The 20,050-nt window shown below is 38.2% G+C and overlaps 3 non-coding genes and 1 pseudogene across 3 annotated transcripts; all 4 read right to left on the minus strand.

Annotated features, from left to right (window-relative positions):
- Positions 1 to 5,395: 5,395 nt before the first annotated feature.
- LOC135764447 (U1 spliceosomal RNA) lies at positions 5,396 to 5,560 on the minus strand. Its single transcript, XR_010539995.1, has one exon. It is a non-coding gene; the product is annotated as a U1 spliceosomal RNA (small nuclear RNA).
- A 785-nt stretch (positions 5,561 to 6,345) lies between these two features.
- On the minus strand, positions 6,346 to 6,519 carry LOC135764553 (U2 spliceosomal RNA; annotated as a pseudogene).
- An 11,194-nt stretch (positions 6,520 to 17,713) lies between these two features.
- LOC135764459 (U1 spliceosomal RNA) lies at positions 17,714 to 17,878 on the minus strand. The gene has a single exon (XR_010540006.1). It is a non-coding gene; the product is annotated as a U1 spliceosomal RNA (small nuclear RNA).
- A 785-nt stretch (positions 17,879 to 18,663) lies between these two features.
- LOC135764415 (U2 spliceosomal RNA) lies at positions 18,664 to 18,854 on the minus strand. The gene has a single exon (XR_010539963.1). It is a non-coding gene; the product is annotated as a U2 spliceosomal RNA (small nuclear RNA).
- Between the last annotated feature and the right edge of the window lie 1,196 nt (positions 18,855 to 20,050).

A 20,050-nucleotide genomic window follows, 5' to 3' on the forward strand; every position in this document is an offset into this window, starting at 1 on the left:
TCTGTTTTCTCCAAGCACAATCACCGATGGCAGATGTCTCAGGCCCTGGAACCCCTGGGGGTCTTCCCATTGTTTTATAGGGACCCTCCAGGAACAGTTCCATATGCCATCCTCATCAAACATCTTCATGGCTTGTCCTCTCACAGAGCAATATCTCCCCAACCATGTGCATATGTCTTCTCCATTAACGGTTTCATTAAACATCCTGACAATTACCACTTTATTGGTGTTGTCAGTCAGTTTTTCCACTTTAAAAATGGAGAAGAGGGTCGTAACACTCTGAAACCTTGACCAAAAGTCATTTAACAACGCAGCCGTCTTAAAACTCACGTCAAACCCCTTATTAAAAGGTAGAGAAATTATACAATTTAAATCGTTCGGCGTGAACTTTAAGCTTTGTTGTATAAGTTTGCGGGAAAAATCTAATCTGGACATTTGGGGTAATGTGCCGTCTTTCTCAATAAAAGAAAAACGCACACTGTGGTGCCTCCGCACGCCGGCGCGAGCCGCCATGATGGAGGCACCAACAGCCTTTTAAAAATAGGAGAAAAACCACCAATAAATATTTAAAAGAACGATGCAATAAATAACTAAAAAAATAAAAGGACGATAAATGATAAAACAGCCGAATAAATAAGTAAAAGGCACTCTACCTGTGAACGCTGGTGTATTTTCTCCTTCCCGGCGAGCTGTAAAAGATACCTGAATAAAGGATAAAAACCACCACGTAAATCCAAAAGAAAACTGGAAAAACTGACGTTCACAAGTAAAGTCCGGATATAATCCCTGTCCGAAGAGACTAAAACCACTGACAGGTAATAGTCTGTATTCTAAACAGAGAAGTCGATCGCAGTCACGTCCTGTTGAACTTAGCCAAAAGGCCGAGAAGCGGCCTTGCTTACCAAGTAAATGTATCTCCATTTAAGCATTGTCAGATATTCACTAGAAAACAAGACAAAAACAGTAAGTAAGATATTAATTTACTTTTTTCTTTCAAACATAAATTTACAGACGGCTGGAAATTTTTAATAAAATAACTAGCCATACCTATTCGGGTCTGCTCCCGTTTGCTGTGATGACGGGGGACTTAGTCCAAAGCACATTTTGAGGAATACTTACACATTTTACTTCTTATTTCTTTGAAATTAATTATGCATACACTATGGATTAAAAATGTCCCGACTGCGAACCTGATAAAACCCAGGTAAAAAGCAAATACAAATAAACCATTTTGATTTAGCAAAAGTTTACAAATAAATGCACTCCTTGCACACAACAAGCACGTCTAGTTACCATTCATATTTTGCGTGATTTAAGTTTCGTCGCATACATTTTGGAAGGCACACGATAAAAACAAAATAAGGCTTTTAATGTATGCCGACCTCATTCTCCGTTGAGGGCTTATCAATCATAATAAACGCTGTTAACTCTTCTCATTGAATGGTCTAAATCCAATGCTGGTAAAGAAATCAAATGTGCATTTAAACGCAACAAGCAAGCCGTAAAGCATCGATGCAGGCAAACAAACGAGGAATAGCACATACACCACGATTAGATCATCGGGTCGCATACTTTGGAATTAATAAGAAATAATTATTCAGTCTAAAGAAATAAGAAGTAAAATGTCTAAGTATTTCTCCAAATGTGCACACTCATTACAATAAACGGGAGCAGACACGAATAGTTATGTATGTCTCGTTATTTTATTTAAAATTGATAAGCTGTCTAACATATGATATATTTTGATAATACGAAATGCTAAAAAAATAATATAACACCAATCGACAATATCTGTTATTGTTATTTTTACAAGTAAATTCATGTGTAGGAGAAAACAAAGCAGCTGTCAGTCCATACTATATTGAGTGGCCATCGTAGTGGTGCAACCTGAACGATGTTTTCCCTACTTCCGGTCAAAGCCGCCATTTTGTGAAATAGGCATATAGGTGACGCTGGAGCACGCGGCCATTGTCTCTGTTCAACAAAACAAGTATATATATACACATACGCATATTTTTCCTCAATCAATCACCGAATACAAGGTGCAATTCGATGCCAACTGACCCTTCTCTCTGGTTTCATGTTTGTAAGGAAAATTAAGGGGGAAATTACGATAGCATTTCAGCCAAACATTCATTCGTGCCACGCTGCTTTTCTTTGAACGAAAAAAAACCCTCTGCTCCCCCTACACAATTTCTTCTCCTGTTATTTTATGCTTAAAACAAGCAAATAAATCTGACTACAGGGTAAGAAAAAATTCGTGAACTTTTCCCATAAACACTTAATTCAAGAAAAATTGTCCCACCCCACTGGCCATTTTTTATCCACAATACACATTCGATGTCTGCAGGCACCATTGTCTTTGTTCAACGCAAACAATTCTGTTGCGTTTTTCTTTGAACGAAGTGCTCCGCCTAGATAATTTGACCCATATTCACATGGGTTTGTTTCTCGTTTTTTTTTCTTTGAGAACAATCTATATAGCGCCTTCCACAATCGTTTTGGTGTTAGCTTTACGTAAAATAGAAACACAGAAAAGTACTGAGCGATGGAGAGACCACGAACGCGGAACGTATTATGGACCACGGACTGGCAAACAAACTGGCAACCACGCACTAAAGAAGCAAACTCTGATTTTAAACTCACCTTATTTGTCCCCGGAAAGCGCCAGAGTCGATGCACGGAGTGGACGGAACAAGCCTCGCTTCCATAGCCGAAGGTCAAAAATCCATTTAAACGTGTAGTCCCCGGTGTCCACTCGATCTTACCCAAAAAGCCGAGAAGCGATACCGCAATGGCATCCGGAGAAGGCGCTGGCTGTCGGGATGGAGGTTAGCGGGTCAGAGGTCCGGCACTGAAGGTCTGCGTTCATTATTCACCGTGTGCATTTCACTCTATATCCACTTTCTAATGTATAGCACTTGATAAGGATTAACAGTTTAAAAACAGAAATGCAAGACATCAGAAAATACATTTATTTTTTACTTTCATAACATGAGAGGTGTCATACAATAACAAATATGAGCTTTAAAATCACATTCCTAAGTTAAAAATATACATAAAAATAGATATATGGATCATTACACAAATCACTACTCAAAGGACCTATGTTAAATAACTGCTTCAATATTAATTAACAATAACATTTGGCCAAGGCAGTCCTTGTAAATAGACATATAAATAGACAAATAAAATCATGACATGTATGCCGTAGAGCCTGAGATAGAGAAAAATAATAAGGAATTCTGCTTTTACTACCATCTCAGAAATATTGCCAGAATTAGAGGTTTTGTCTCAAGACAGGACTTAGAGAAACTTGTTCATGCTTTCATCACCAGCAGGGCCGATTATTGCAATGGTCAATGGATTTAAAAAGTACTGTTTCTTGTTTAAAAACCACTTCATGGCTACAATACATGACAGATATGCTAATCGAATATGAAACCGATTACTCGGATCAATAGGATCAGGTCATTTAGAAAAAACAAGGGTTCACTCAAAACAAGGTGCCTCAGCATTCAGTTATTATCAGCTTTCAGAAGAGATCAGATGTGCTTCAACAGTAGACACTTTTAAATCTAGATTAAAAACACATCAGTTTAACTTTGCATTTACTGAATGATTTAAAACAGTACGAATAAAACAGTACAAAAGAATAAAACAGTATGAACCTTACCTGTTATAAAGGGAATGAAGCTTACGGTATGGTGCTTACCTGCAGAAATAAATAAAGTACAATAAGAACACACAGAACTTCAATTTTCAAAATTATTTTAACATTAAATGATGATTATTTTACTGGTTTACCTGTTTGTGATTACCACAGGATCCCGTCACCTGGCTGCGGTCTTCATTTGGTGAACGGTTCTTCACTCATAATTGACCTATACAAGAAATAGAGAAGAATAATAAGCAATTCTGCTTTTACATGTAGATGTGTGCCCCAAGAACACAGACACACCGGCTCCAAAAAGTTTAAACAGTACACATTTCTGTTATTTTAATGTGGCAAATGTGTCAGCTTTAAAAGAAGCATACATTACCTTTTAAAGAGGAAATACCTTTTGCATGAAATACCTTTACTCCCAGCATAAGCAAGCAATTTTCAAAATGCTTTTAAAAGTAAATAGTGATTATTTTACTTGTTTACCTGTTTGTGATTACCATGGAATCCTGTCACCATCATTTTTAAGCTTGTAAAGCAAATAATGAAATATTGACTTAGTAGGAAAAAATATTTTGGAAGTATCGTGATAAATGATGAAGAAAATATTTTGCAAAGTGATGGTTAGCACACGGTTGATGGTACCTATTAAATTCCATCATATTTTTTTATTCCTACTATGGAAGTCAATGGTGACTATCTGCTGTGGGTTTACCATCATTCCTCAAAATACCTTCTTTTGTGTTACTCAGAAAAAAACTAATCCTCGTGTTGTTGTAAGCCTGTATGCATGAGTAAATGATGACAGAATTATCATCATAAATTGAAATATCCCTTTAAACTGTATTTCCCCCCTTAAACCTAAACTTATTTTCCTACAGCAAGTCATTTAGGTAATCAAGAAAATACTTTACCCGTTGTCTTTGTGAGTTAAACAAATACAGCTACGCTTCCAGGTCTGTCGACGTTGCTGTGGTTTTTCGACAGCTGTAGTATGAAGGGTAGCGAATGAATGAATACATTGCAAAAAATCATTTCTTACTTGTTATTTCGAACTGTTTTAACTATACAAATATCTAGAAAGTCTTAAAATAAGATGCATTTTTTGATGAGCAAAATGCCCTAAGAAAATAAACCTAGCCTTTAGGGAGAAAAAACTCAGAATTTGGGCTTAAAACAAGCAAATAAATCTGCCAAAGGGGTAAGAAACAAATCTAGATATAAACACTTAATTCAAGAAAAATTGTCGTAGCCCATTGGCAGATTTGTTGGCTTGTTTAATGTACATGCATGTACAATATTTCAATTTGTCTTGTATTTATTAGCATTTTGTATTGCCCAACGCTGTCTAGGTTGTTTAACTGTTGTCATTTTCTTATAAAAGCCTTTATAATTTATTAGTTTGGATGATTGCCATTCCCGAGAACCTCTTATATTGGAAGTAAAAGAATCATCTAAGCATTATTTTGTGCTCTTAGACATGTAGCCGTTTGATTGTGGTTCTATTTAATGGCTAGTCTATTCGTTTGGAATGGTCAAACGGCTATTAGATTTTCACTGACAGCCCAAATTAAGCCTTGTTTTAGCCTAGACACTTATTCGCTGTCTATTAAAAGTTATGTAGTCGTTGAATAGCCGCTTTTTTGATGACTAATGTATTCTTGGGCCGTGGTTAGACGTCTCTTGGATTTTACGTAAAACGACAAGCGAATCTATTTTTAACACAAAGGTCAGGGGAGAGCGCGAACGCAGTCCCCCACTATCAGAAATTTTGCAGTCGAGATTCCCACATTTGGGGAATTCGCAAAGGGTCAGCCCAACCGGAGTGCAATGGCTGAGCCTCGCCCTGGGTGAACCACCTTCATGATCATGGTGTCTCCCCTGCCAGGTAAGTATGAGCGACACCCTTTGAGGCCAGACGGCCGCATCTTCCTGTGACCGATCACATCGACGGCGCCCCCGGAGGCCGTCCGACTAACATTTCATTTACTGTGTGTGACCAGGTGGAAAGCGCACGAAGCCACGTCTGAGACCAAACATTCTTCGAGATCTACCCTGTTTTTATTCCGTTTCCAGCCCGGTTGAACCGTGTAGAGTGAAATATGTGAAACAATTTAAATCAAATGGATTTAAATTGCGCATTCAAATATATGGTTTCGTTATTACAAAGTAACTTTACGTGGAATAGAAACAAAAAAAAATGTACAGAGCAATCAAGAAACAACGAAAGCATAGCAATTTTAGAACGTGGATAAATAAAAACACAGGGCTCAATGACTTACTCGTTGTCGTTGTGAGTTAAACAAGTACAGCTATGCTTCCAGGTCTGTCGACGTTGCTGTGGTTTTTCGACAGCTGTAGTATGAAGGGTAGTGAAAAAAGTTTTCAGGTGTTTTTAACATTCCAATCGGTCTCGTTCGCTTTTGTTGCGCCTTCAGCTGTGTCGAGGATGTTTAATTCGTCCTCGTATCACCTCCGCAAACTTGTAAAGAAATTAATTAAATACATTACAAAAACATTTCTTTATCAGCGTGTTCATTTCCACGCAAGCTTTTCGTTAAACCAATAAAGCCAACGAAATCACAGCAATTTTAAAACACACGGATTAGAAAAAACACCGTCATTCACGCACAAAAGAAGCAAATTCTTTTTTTTATACTTGACTTATTTATCCCCGAGATGGGGAGCGCACCATTCATGGAAACACTGCAATACCATGTTGATGCATGGAGTGGAAGGAGCAAGCTCCGCTTCCATTTCCGAAGGTCAAAAATCCATTTAACATATAGTCCCCGGATAGGAGACGTATCAGACATTAAACTGATAAGAACAGATTTTTTCTTTCGAAAATTTTTTATTGTCATCACATCTTTTTTCAAAAACAAACATGGCTTTAAAGAAACACTCACATTCACAGTCACAGTCATTTATATCAATAAAATATCTTTAAAACGTCAGACAATAAATAACATTTAAGACTTTTTTAAAGAGATGGGACTATTAAAATCTTTTCTGGGTGTTAAAAGGGTAAAAAGCCAATGAGTTTAAGAATAAAACAATGCATGAAATAAAGTTTTTAACAATTGTAAAACAACAACCTAAAATTTTTTTTTAAAAAGTCCTTTATTGTCCAGGGCCGGGGTGAGCCCTTACCAACGTGGCCCTCACCCCACTCTACAGAACAAACTTTTTTTTATTTTTTTATTGGTGCCCAGCGGAGATCCCCACCCTCCGGCCCGCTGGCCCGCTGTTCCCGTAGCCGGTGGTGGTCTGGGTGCATCTACGGGCAGCCAGGCACGGTGGCAAGCTGGGACCTCCCTGTGTGGCCCCGGCCCCTTCGTCCGAATGATTATGTCCGGTGCCCCTGCAACACCGTTCTGACCATCCGCTCGCGTGCGTGGAGGGGCACCGTAACACGTTTCCCCACCAGCAGGTTCCTGGTGGTCCAGATGGTGTCCTTAATGGCATTTAGGGTGAGCCAGAGCGAGGTGAACTCTTGTGCTGACAACACCCTCAGGCCCCGACCCACCCCCAGGACTGCGAGCTTGTAGTCCATCTGGACCCCACCTGCTGGCAGGCACGGGAAAAACAGGGGACCGGTTCTGGCCCACAGGTCCCTCGCATTACCGCACTCCCAGAGCAGATGTCGAACAGTCTCCGGTAGATTACACCCAGTCTGTGGACAGACTGGGTTCTTGGCCATACCCCGGGAGTGCATTACCGCCCTGACTGGGAGGATCTCATGGGCCACCAACCACGCCAAATCTTTGTGTCTGTTCTGAAGAGCGGGGTGGGCAGTGTTCCTCCATACTTGTTTGGCCTCCTCTAAAGTGAGGCCTGGAACTGGGCTCACTGACTCCCGGTCCTGTACAAGAGAGACAAGAGATTTGTGATTTGTTAAAATATTTACATCTTGAGTCTCTAAAATGTATTTCTTTAAAAATGTCTTGATAAAACTGTACTGTTGGGGCAAATTAAAAGATACTGGAGTTTTTAAATCAACTGGTAAAACTTTTAAGAATCTCAGGTAGGACCCCATCCAATATCTGACCATAGCTGTCGTCTTGTTCTCGTTGGATGGGGTCACTGCATAACTAATGTGCAGGGCAGTAAATCGGCTTGTTAAAAACAGTCGTGGGTCTGGGAGGCCTATCCCACCATTTTCTGGTCTTTTCTTTACGACCTCTCTCTTTAGACGTTCCCATTTGGACCCCCACAGGAAATAAAACACGGCCCTCTCCAGGTCTGTAAAAAATTGTTTAGTAGGACTAAAAACAGAACATACAAGTAAAAGCAATGGTAAAATTACAGCTTTAAAAATCAGCACTTTTCCATGTAATGTCAACTGTCTTTGTCCCCAAAACCCCAGTCTTTTCCTAACTTTCCCTAACAAGTCAGTCCAGTTTCCCCGTCCACCACCCTCCTTGTCAAATTTAACTCCTAAAATTTTAAGGTCTGTTTCTTTAAAATCCACATCCAGTCCTCCTGTGTCAATGTTCCCCCACGGCCCGAAGAGCAGGGCCTCAGACTTACTTCTGTTAAGTTTAGCGCCTGAGGCCCGACCGTACCAGTCAGTCAAGTCCATTGCTCTTCGTAAAGATAAAACATCAGTTGTTAAAAGGGTTACGTCATCCATATATAAAACACAGGTCGCTGTCAGTCCACCAGTCCCAGGCACGTCTAGTCCTTTAATCCATTTATCCCTTCTCAAGATCTGTGCCAGTGGTTCCATACATGCCACATACAGGAGGGGAGATAAAGGACACCCCTGACGGACGCCGCTGCATATATTTACAGCTTGGGAAAGATGCCCGTTAACTAGAATTCTGCTGACTAAGCCGTTGTACAGCAATCCCACCCAAGCTATGAATCTCCCTGGGAAACCCATTTTTTCCAGTACCTGAAACAGGTACTTGTGCGAGACCCGGTCGAATGCTTTTTCAAAATCTAAATTTAGGACTGCTAGCCGAATGTTTCTGTCTCTCGCAAAACAGATGGCATCTCTAATCAGCACTAGACTGTCCGTGATCTTTCTCCCAGGCACAGCACATGCTTGATCCGGGTGGATTATGTCCTCTAAAACAGTAGACATTCGTGTTGCTAAAATTTTACTAAAAAGTTTAATGTCAAAATTTAAAAGTGTGATTGGTCGCCACGTCTTAAGGTCAGTCTTGTCTCCTTTCTTATGTAAAAGTGAAACTATCCCTATTCTGAAGCTGTCAGGAAGTTTGTCTAGAGTCTCAAATTCCTTAAAAACAGTCAATAAATCATGTGCTAAAATATCCCAAAACGTCACATAAAACTCCAGGGGGAGTCCATCCATTCCTGGGGACTTCCCTCGTTTAAAACCTTTAAGAGCAGTATGTAATTCTAAAATGGTTAAATCTTGAGATAAAAACACATTTTCACAACTTACCTTTTTTTCCACAAACTCTAAAACTTCCTTTATTGTCTCGTTTTCTACTTCTTTATTGCAATATAAACTTTCATAGAATTCTGTCACTCCATTTAAAATTTCTTTTGTTGTATGCACTTCCCTCCCATCTGTTTTAAGTGATGTTATTGCTTTAGCCTTTGTAACAATCTTCTTAAAAAAATATCTGGTGCATTTTTCCCCTTCCTCAATATCTCTTTCTCTACTTCTTAAAATTACTCCTTTGCTTTGAGTTTCACTTAAGGCTGACATTTCCTCTTTAACATCTTTAATTTCTTGACTAAAATCCAATCCTTCATTTAAAAGATTAAAATACCTCTGCAGTCTTTTTTGCAGCCCCATCATGCGTCTTTTCTCCCTGTCTTTTTTCATCTTTCCTATTTTTCTAAAAAATTGCCTTGTCCTGTGTTTTACCATCTCCCACCATTGTGCACGTGAATCATAAAAGTCTTGGAGGGTCTGCCATTGGCTAAACTGCTCCCTGTATTGTCTAGCTACCTCGTCATCCTCGAGAAGGGAACAGTTCAGCTTCCACAGCCCTCCCCCTACCGTCACACCAGTGGGCAGTGAAAGGGTGCAAGACAGCATCATGTGATCAGAAAAGAAAAGGGGGGTCAATGTAGCATCGGTTGGCGGGCAGTCTCTTGTAAAAACATAGTCGATTCGAGAGGCTTTAGTGCCATCACCACTGAACCAGGTGAAGCCCTCCTCTCTCTGATGCATTAGTTTAAAACAGTCGACTAACTTAAAATCTCTCACTAAACCCTGCAATAAAACCGATGTTTTATCTACCTTAAAATCTTCCCCTACCCTCTTCCTATCCTTTTGGCTTAAAACACAATTAAAATCCCCTGCCACCACCAGGGGAGCCCTACCTAGCATGTGAGGCTGCAAAACCTCTAAAAGTTCATGCCTTTCATTTTTATCTGTAAAACCATACACGTTGAGAATCTTAAAATCCCTGTCTAAAAAAGTCAGATTTGTTAAAATGGCCCGTCCGTCCCTCACCACCGTGCTGCCCTTCACCAAGATATTAGGATTATTTATTAAAATTGCAACACCATCTGATTTATTAAAATTTGATCCGCTCCACAGTGAGGGTCCTGGGGTCCATAGTTCCTCCCACCTTCTATAATTAGTTAAAAAGGGCAGAGAACACTCTTGCAATAAAAACACATCTGACTTAAAAGACTTTAAAAGGGATAAAACACTCTGTGCTCGGATGTTAGTCCTCACACTTCTCACATTGATTGTAGAGACAGTGAGGGCCATGAGCAGTAAGGTTTTAAAAAGCATGAACTTTAAAAGAGAAACATTATCCAAATAAAACTACAGGTAATTTAAAATCATAAAATTTCTTGGGAAACTTGCTCTTCCTTTATCCCCACGGTATTGGAGACAGGAGAGCAGACAATTTGTTCCAGAGGAACCACAGAGACACTCTCTTGTGGCTCCTTGGGCGATGATGTTCTTAGCCTAATTTGAAGAAAAGAGACCTCATTGGGGGATTCTTGGGGCCACACACGATCCAGATCTTCCAAAGAGGAACTATTTGGTTGCTGTGTGGCCCGAAGCTTTTTCTCCTCTGTCTTGGACAAAGGAGATCCCGCAGGCCTTTTCTGCACTTGAGCACTTGGGAGTGAACAATCGGTTTTACTCCCACTAGAATCAGTACTCACCTCAGGCACAGTGATCATGCTGGAAACTGTTTCATCACTTTCATTGTCTTTCTCTTCCTCCCCAAGTTCCTTTAAAACATTTGACTCCGCCCCTGGGGCCACCCCACATCCTCCATCTTGCCCAATCCCTGAAGCTGGCTGGGATTTTGAATTTCCCGCCAAAACCTCAGGGACCGCCTCCTCCTCCCTTTGTTCTTGTGTTTGTTGGCCATGTGGGGCGGCCATCTTGGGTGCCTTAAGCTTGTTGGCAAAGCTTTTTGGGCAATCTCTGTAGAGATGGTTTGAATCTCCACAAAGATTGCACCTCCTGCCATTGGTACATTCTTCAAAAGTATGACCAGTTTCTCTGCACTTCCCACATATTAATTCCTGGCATGCTTCAGCGAGATGCCCCATACTTCCACACTTCCTACACAGTTTGGGCATCCCCTGATAGTGAATGTAGCCCCTGTTTTCTCCCAGCACAATCATTGAAGGCAGATGTCTCAGGCCTAGGTAGCCCCCAGCGTCCTCCCATTGTTTGATGGGAATTCGCCAGGAGCAGTTCCAAATGCCATCCTCATCAAGCACTTTGATAGGCGGGCCACGAACAGTGCAAAATCTACCCAGCCAAACACAAATGTCTTCTCCAGTCACTGTTTCATTAAACATCCTGACAATCACAGTTTTAAGTGTGTTATCAGAAAGCCTTTCCACAGTAAACATAGAAAACTGGGCCTTTACAACCTCAAATCTTTGCCAGAAATCAATAAGCAATGAAGCACTATTAAAACTCAAATCAAAGCCTTTGTTAAAAGGCAACGTCATCAAACAATTAATATCTGTAGCTTTGAAGTTGAGGGCTTTTTGGACAAACTTCCTGGAGAAGTCAAGACGTGACATCCCCAGGAGCTTACCCTCAACTTCTTTAAATATAAACCGCACGCTGTGGTGCCTCCGCACGCCGGCACGAGCAGCCGACATGTTGGAGGCACCAACAGCTTAAAATATACTAAAACACACTAAAACCAATAAACAATTTAAAAATTCAAACTTACCTTAAAACGATCGTTGCACAAATACAGAGTCTTCTTTAAAACCTGAAAAATAAATAAGTAAAAGCAAAAGCAAGCGAAAAAAGCAAGCAAAAGCAAAAGCAATATATACCTCTTCACAGATATGTGGTTTAAGCTATAGGTAAGCAAAAACCCAGAAACCTGCAATGAGGCGATCACTCCCCCTTGTGGCCAGACACTTGATCTTAGCCAAAAGGCCGAGAAGCGATACCGGAATAGACGCAGCCAAAGGGGGAGCCGGCGAAGGCGCTGGCTTTTGGGGTGGAGGCTAGCGGGCATTTAACTCTATACGTTCTCATTGTATAACCCAGAGGTAGAACGTTGAGCTAGCAAATCAGAAGTTCATGTTTTAATGCAGGATCTGATCCACGCTCATGAGAGAGAGAGAGAGAGAGAGAGATAGAGAGAATTTAGAATTTTCAAAAAACCTTTATTACAAATTAAAACATTTTCATAACCTCAAATCAGAAAAAACAAAGAAAAAAATATATATAGTAACGGAAATAACAAAAAAATAAGCCAACATAGGAGCAAAGAACAAATCATCTTCAATAACCAGACACAGAGCTCCTCCATAATACCAAATCAATTCAAAAGAAAGAAGATCATTCATTGCTTTAAAGTATCTAAAACCAATAAGGATTCTAGATTTAACTTATTTTAAAAACTGCTAATGTATCATGGCTTCCGGGTCTGTCAACGTTGCTGTGGTTTTTCGACAGCTGTAATATGAAGGGTAGAGTGAAAAAAAATATTTAAGTGTTTTGAACATCCCAATTTGTTCGTTTACTTAGTATTTTCTTAATGTTTTCGAGTTAAAAAATAATTCTTAAATCGAGATACATTTACTTAATAAGCAAAGTGGCTTAGAATTTAAGTCTTGTTTACTGAAATAAATTCTAAAATGTAATAGGTTAAGGCTTAAAACAAGTAAAAATATCTGCCAGTGGGGTAAGAAAAATAAACCTAAATTGAGTTTATTATTGAATTAAGTTGAAACTAGAATTAAGTTTATTTTTCTTACCCCGCTGGCAGATATTTTTTATTTGTTTTAAATATAAACCTGTTGATTTTTATAATTTATTTCAATTATTTTACAAAGTATGCGATCTGATTTTTTTTATCGCGGTGTTTCTTTTATTCCTCGTTTCTTTTCCGTGCATTTGCTTTATTTATTTATTTTTGCTTGTTGCATTTAAATGCACATTTGATTTGTTGCCACATTATTATGTGTTAATGTATTTTTTAACATGTTTATCAACAAAAAGTGCGTTATTATAATTAATTATATAGCTGTGAAATATATACAAGAATTCCCAGCAAAAACAAAACGTTTTTATAACAATTTTCTATTACAATACATAATATCTTAAGCCACTTTGCTTACCAAGTAAATGTATCTCCATTTAAGCATTGTCAGATATTCACTAGAAAACAAGACAAAAACAGTAAGTAAGATATTAATTTACTTTTTTCTTTCAAACATAAATTTACAGACGGCTGGAAATTTTTAATAAAATAACTAGCCATACCTATTCGGGTCTGCTCCCGTTTGCTGTGATGACGGGGGACTTAGTCCAAAGCACATTTTGAGGAATACTTACACATTTTACTTCTTATTTCTTTGAAATTAATTATGCATACACTATGGATTAAAAATGTCCCGACTGCGAACCTGATAAAACCCAGGTAAAAAGCAAATACAAATAAACCATTTTGATTTAGCAAAAGTTTACAAATAAATGCACTCCTTGCACACAACAAGCACGTCTAGTTACCATTCATATTTTGCGTGATTTAAGTTTCGTCGCATACATTTTGGAAGGCACACGATAAAAACAAAATAAGGCTTTTAATGTATGCCGACCTCATTCTCCGTTGAGGGCTTATCAATCATAATAAACGCTGTTAACTCTTCTCATTGAATGGTCTAAATCCAATGCTGGTAAAGAAATCAAATGTGCATTTAAACGCAACAAGCAAGCCGTAAAGCAATGGATGCAGGCAAACAAACGAGGAATAGCACATACACCACGATTAGATCATCGGGTCGCATACTTTGGAATTAATAAGAAATAATTATTCAGTCTAAAGAAATAAGAAGTAAAATGTCTAAGTATTTCTCCAAATGTGCACACTCATTACAATAAACGGGAGCAGACACGAATAGTTATGTATGTCTCGTTATTTTATTTAAAATTGATAAGCTGTCTAACATATGATATATTTTGATAATACGAAATGCTAAAAAAATAATATAACACCAATCGACAATATCTGTTATTGTTATTTTTACAAGTAAATTCATGTGTAGGAGAAAACAAAGCAGCTGTCAGTCCATACTATATTGAGTGGCCATCGTAGTGGTGCAACCTGAACGATGTTTTCCCTACTTCCGGTCAAAGCCGCCATTTTGTGAAATAGGCATATAGGTGACGCTGGAGCACGCGGCCATTGTCTCTGTTCAACAAAACAAGTATATATATACACATACGCATATTTTTCCTCAATCAATCACCGAATACAAGGTGCAATTCGATGCCAACTGACCCTTCTCTCTGGTTTCATGTTTGTAAGGAAAATTAAGGGGGAAATTACGATAGCATTTCAGCCAAACATTCATTCGTGCCACGCTGCTTTTCTTTGAACGAAAAAAAACCCTCTGCTCCCCCTACACAATTTCTTCTCCTGTTATTTTATGCTTAAAACAAGCAAATAAATCTGACTACAGGGTAAGAAAAAATTCGTGAACTTTTCCCATAAACACTTAATTCAAGAAAAATTGTCCCACCCCACTGGCCATTTTTTATCCACAATACACATTCGATGTCTGCAGGCACCATTGTCTTTGTTCAACGCAAACAATTCTGTTGCGTTTTTCTTTGAACGAAGTGCTCCGCCTAGATAATTTGACCCATATTCACATGGGTTTGTTTCTCGTTTTTTTTTCTTTGAGAACAATCTATATAGCGCCTTCCACAATCGTTTTGGTGTTAGCTTTACGTAAAATAGAAACACAGAAAAGTACTGAGCGATGGAGAGACCACGAACGCGGAACGTATTATGAACCACGGACTGGCAAACAAACTGGCAACCACGCACTAAAGAAGCAAACTCTGATTTTAAACTCACCTTATTTGTCCCCGGAAAGCGCCAGAGTCGATGCACGGAGTGGACGGAACAAGCCTCGCTTCCATAGCCGAAGGTCAAAAATCCATTTAAACGTGTAGTCCCCGGTGTCCACTCGATCTTACCCAAAAAGCCGAGAAGCGATACCGCAATGGCATCCGGAGAAGGCGCTGGCTGTCGGGATGGAGGTTAGCGGGTCAGAGGTCCGGCACTGAAGGTCTGCGTTCATTATTCACCGTGTGCATTTCACTCTATATCCACTTTCTAATGTATAGCACTTGATAAGGATTAACAGTTTAAAAACAGAAATGCAAGACATCAGAAAATACATTTATTTTTTACTTTCATAACATGAGAGGTGTCATACAATAACAAATATGAGCTTTAAAATCACATTCCTAAGTTAAAAATATACATAAAAATAGATATATGGATCATTACACAAATCACTACTCAAAGGACCTATGTTAAATAACTGCTTCAATATTAATTAACAATAACATTTGGCCAAGGCAGTCCTTGTAAATAGACATATAAATAGACAAATAAAATCATGACATATATGCCGTAGAGCCTGAGATAGAGAAAAATAATAAGGAATTCTGCTTTTACTACCATCTCAGAAATATTGCCAGAATTAGAGGTTTTGTCTCAAGACAGGACTTAGAGAAACTTGTTCATGCTTTCATCACCAGCAGGGCCGATTATTGCAATGGTCAATGGATTTAAAAAGTACTGTTTCTTGTTTAAAAACCACTTCATGGCTACAATACATGACAGATATGCTAATCGAATATGAAACCGATTACTCGGATCAATAGGATCAGGTCATTTAGAAAAAACAAGGGTTCACTCAAAACAAGGTGCCTCAGCATTCAGTTATTATCAGCTTTCAGAAGAGATCAGATGTGCTTCAACAGTAGACACTTTTAAATCTAGATTAAAAACACATCAGTTTAACTTTGCATTTACTGAATGATTTAAAACAGTACGAATAAAACAGTACAAAAGAATAAAACAGTATGAACCTTACCTGTTATAAAGGGAATGAAGCTTACGGTATGGTGCTTACCTGCAGAAATAAATAAAGTACAATAAGAACACACAGAACTTCAATTTTCAAAATTATTTTAACATTAAATGATGATTATTTTACTGGTTTACCTGTTTGTGATTACCACAGGATCCCGTCACCTGGCTGCGGTCTTCATTTGGTGAACGGTTCTTCACTCATAATTGACCTATACAAGAAATAGAGAAGAATAATAAGCAATTCTGCTTTTACATGTAGATGTGTGCCCCAAGAACACAGACACACCGGCTCCAAAAAGTTTAAACAGTACACATTTCTGTTATTTTAATGTGGCAAATGTGTCAGCTTTAAAAGAAGCATACATTACCTTTTAAAGAGGAAATACCTTTTGCATGAAATACCTTTACTCCCAGCATAAGCAAGCAATTTTCAAAATGCTTTTAAAAGTAAATAGTGATTATTTTACTTGTTTACCTGTTTGTGATTACCATGGAATCCTGTCACCATCATTTTTAAGCTTGTAAAGCAAATAATGAAATATTGACTTAGTAGGAAAAAATATTTTGGAAGTATCGTGATAAATGATGAAGAAAATATTTTGCAAAGTGATGGTTAGCACACGGTTGATGGTACCTATTAAATTCCATCATATTTTTTTATTCCTACTATGGAAGTCAATGGTGACTATCTGCTGTGGGTTTACCATCATTCCTCAAAATACCTTCTTTTGTGTTACTCAGAAAAAAACTAATCCTCGTGTTGTTGTAAGCCTGTATGCATGAGTAAATGATGACAGAATTATCATCATAAATTGAAATATCCCTTTAAACTGTATTTCCCCCCTTAAACCTAAACTTATTTTCCTACAGCAAGTCATTTAGGTAATCAAGAAAATACTTTACCCGTTGTCTTTGTGAGTTAAACAAATACAGCTACGCTTCCAGGTCTGTCGACGTTGCTGTGGTTTTTCGACAGCTGTAGTATGAAGGGTAGCGAATGAATGAATACATTGCAAAAAATCATTTCTTACTTGTTATTTCGAACTGTTTTAACTATACAAATATCTAGAAAGTCTTAAAATAAGATGCATTTTTTGATGAGCAAAATGCCCTAAGAAAATAAACCTAGCCTTTAGGGAGAAAAAACTCAGAATTTGGGCTTAAAACAAGCAAATAAATCTGCCAAAGGGGTAAGAAACAAATCTAGATATAAACACTTAATTCAAGAAAAATTGTCGTAGCCCATTGGCAGATTTGTTGGCTTGTTTAATGTACATGCATGTACAATATTTCAATTTGTCTTGTATTTATTAGCATTTTGTATTGCCCAACGCTGTCTAGGTTGTTTAACTGTTGTCATTTTCTTATAAAAGCCTTTATAATTTATTAGTTTGGATGATTGCCATTCCCGAGAACCTCTTATATTGGAAGTAAAAGAATCATCTAAGCATTATTTTGTGCTCTTAGACATGTAGCCGTTTGATTGTGGTTCTATTTAATGGCTAGTCTATTCGTTTGGAATGGTCAAACGGCTATTAGATTTTCACTGACAGCCCAAATTAAGCCTTGTTTTAGCCTAGACACTTATTCGCTGTCTATTAAAAGTTATGTAGTCGTTGAATAGCCGCTTTTTTGATGACTAATGTATTCTTGGGCCGTGGTTAGACGTCTCTTGGATTTTACGTAAAACGACAAGCGAATCTATTTTTAACACAAAGGTCAGGGGAGAGCGCGAACGCAGTCCCCCACTATCAGAAATTTTGCAGTCGAGATTCCCACATTTGGGGAATTCGCAAAGGGTCAGCCCAACCGGAGTGCAATGGCTGAGCCTCGCCCTGGGTGAACCACCTTCATGATCATGGTGTCTCCCCTGCCAGGTAAGTATGAGCGACACCCTTTGAGGCCAGACGGCCGCATCTTCCTGTGACCGATCACATCGACGGCGCCCCCGGAGGCCGTCCGACTAACATTTCATTTACTGTGTGTGACCAGGTGGAAAGCGCACGAAGCCACGTCTGAGACCAAACATTCTTCGAGATCTACCCTGTTTTTATTCCGTTTCCAGCCCGGTTGAACCGTGTAGAGTGAAATATGTGAAACAATTTAAATCAAATGGATTTAAATTGCGCATTCAAATATATGGTTTCGTTATTACAAAGTAACTTTACGTGGAATAGAAACAAAAAAAAATGTACAGAGCAATCAAGAAACAACGAAAGCATAGCAATTTTAGAACGTGGATAAATAAAAACACAGGGCTCAATGACTTACTCGTTGTCGTTGTGAGTTAAACAAGTACAGCTATGCTTCCAGGTCTGTCGACGTTGCTGTGGTTTTTCGACAGCTGTAGTATGAAGGGTAGTGAAAAAAGTTTTCAGGTGTTTTTAACATTCCAATCGGTCTCGTTCGCTTTTGTTGCGCCTTCAGCTGTGTCGAGGATGTTTAATTCGTCCTCGTATCACCTCCGCAAACTTGTAAAGAAATTAATTAAATACATTACAAAAACATTTCTTTATCAGCGTGTTCATTTCCACGCAAGCTTTTCGTTAAACCAATAAAGCCAACGAAATCACAGCAATTTTAAAACACACGGATTAGAAAAAACACCGTCATTCACGCACAAAAGAAGCAAATTCTTTTTTTTATACTTGACTTATTTATCCCCGAGATGGGGAGCGCACCATTCATGGAAACACTGCAATACCATGTTGATGCATGGAGTGGAAGGAGCAAGCTCCGCTTCCATTTCCGAAGGTCAAAAATCCATTTAACATATAGTCCCCGGATAGGAGACGTATCAGACATTAAACTGATAAGAACAGATACTACACTTGATCTTAGCCAAAAGGCCGAGAAGCGATACCAGTGACGCAGCCAAAGGGGGAGCCGGCGAAGGCGCTGGCTTTTGGGGTGGAGGCTAGCGGGCATTTAACTCTATACGTTCTCATTGTATAACCCAGAGGTAGAACGTTGAGCTAGCAAATCAGAAGTTCATGTTTTAATGCAGGATCTGATCCACGCTCATGAGAGAGAGAGAGAGAGAGAGAGAGAGAGAGAGAGAATTTAGAATTTTCAAAAAACCTTTATTACAAATTAAAACATTTTCATAACCTCAAATCAGAAAAAACAAAGAAAAAAATATATATAGTAACGGAAATAACAAAAAAATAAGCCAACATAGGAGCAAAGAACAAATCATCTTCAATAACCAGACACAGAGCTCCTCCATAATACCAAATCAATTCAAAAGAAAGAAGATCATTCATTGCTTTAAAGTATCTAAAACCAATAAGGATTCTAGATTTAACTTATTTTAAAAACTGCTAATGTATCATGGCTTCCGGGTCTGTCAACGTTGCTGTGGTTTTTCGACAGCTGTAATATGAAGGGTAGAGTGAAAAAAAATATTTAAGTGTTTTGAACATCCCAATTTGTTCGTTTACTTAGTATTTTCTTAATGTTTTCGAGTTAAAAAATAATTCTTAAATCGAGATACATTTACTTAATAAGCAAAGTGGCTTAGAATTTAAGTCTTGTTTACTGAAATAAATTCTAAAATGTAATAGGTTAAGGCTTAAAACAAGTAAAAATATCTGCCAGTGGGGTAAGAAAAATAAACCTAAATTGAGTTTATTATTGAATTAAGTTGAAACTAGAATTAAGTTTATTTTTCTTACCCCGCTGGCAGATATTTTTTATTTGTTTTAAATATAAACCTGTTGATTTTTATAATTTATTTCAATTATTTTACAAAGTATGCGATCTGATTTTTTTAATCGCGGTGTTTCTTTTATTCCTCGTTTCTTTTCCGTGCATTTGCTTTATTTATTTATTTTTGCTTGTTGCATTTAAATGCACATTTGATTTGTTGCCACATTATTATGTGTTAATGTATTTTTTAACATGTTTATCAACAAAAAGTGCGTTATTATAATTAATTATATAGCTGTGAAATATATACAAGAATTCCCAGCAAAAACAAAACGTTTTTATAACAATTTTCTATTACAATACATAATATCTTAAGCCACTTTGCTTACCAAGTAAATGTATCTCC

The sequence above is a fragment of the Paramisgurnus dabryanus genome, chromosome 9 (genome assembly GCF_030506205.2).
Source record: "Paramisgurnus dabryanus chromosome 9, PD_genome_1.1, whole genome shotgun sequence".
Classification (NCBI taxonomy): domain Eukaryota; kingdom Metazoa; phylum Chordata; class Actinopteri; order Cypriniformes; family Cobitidae; genus Paramisgurnus; species Paramisgurnus dabryanus.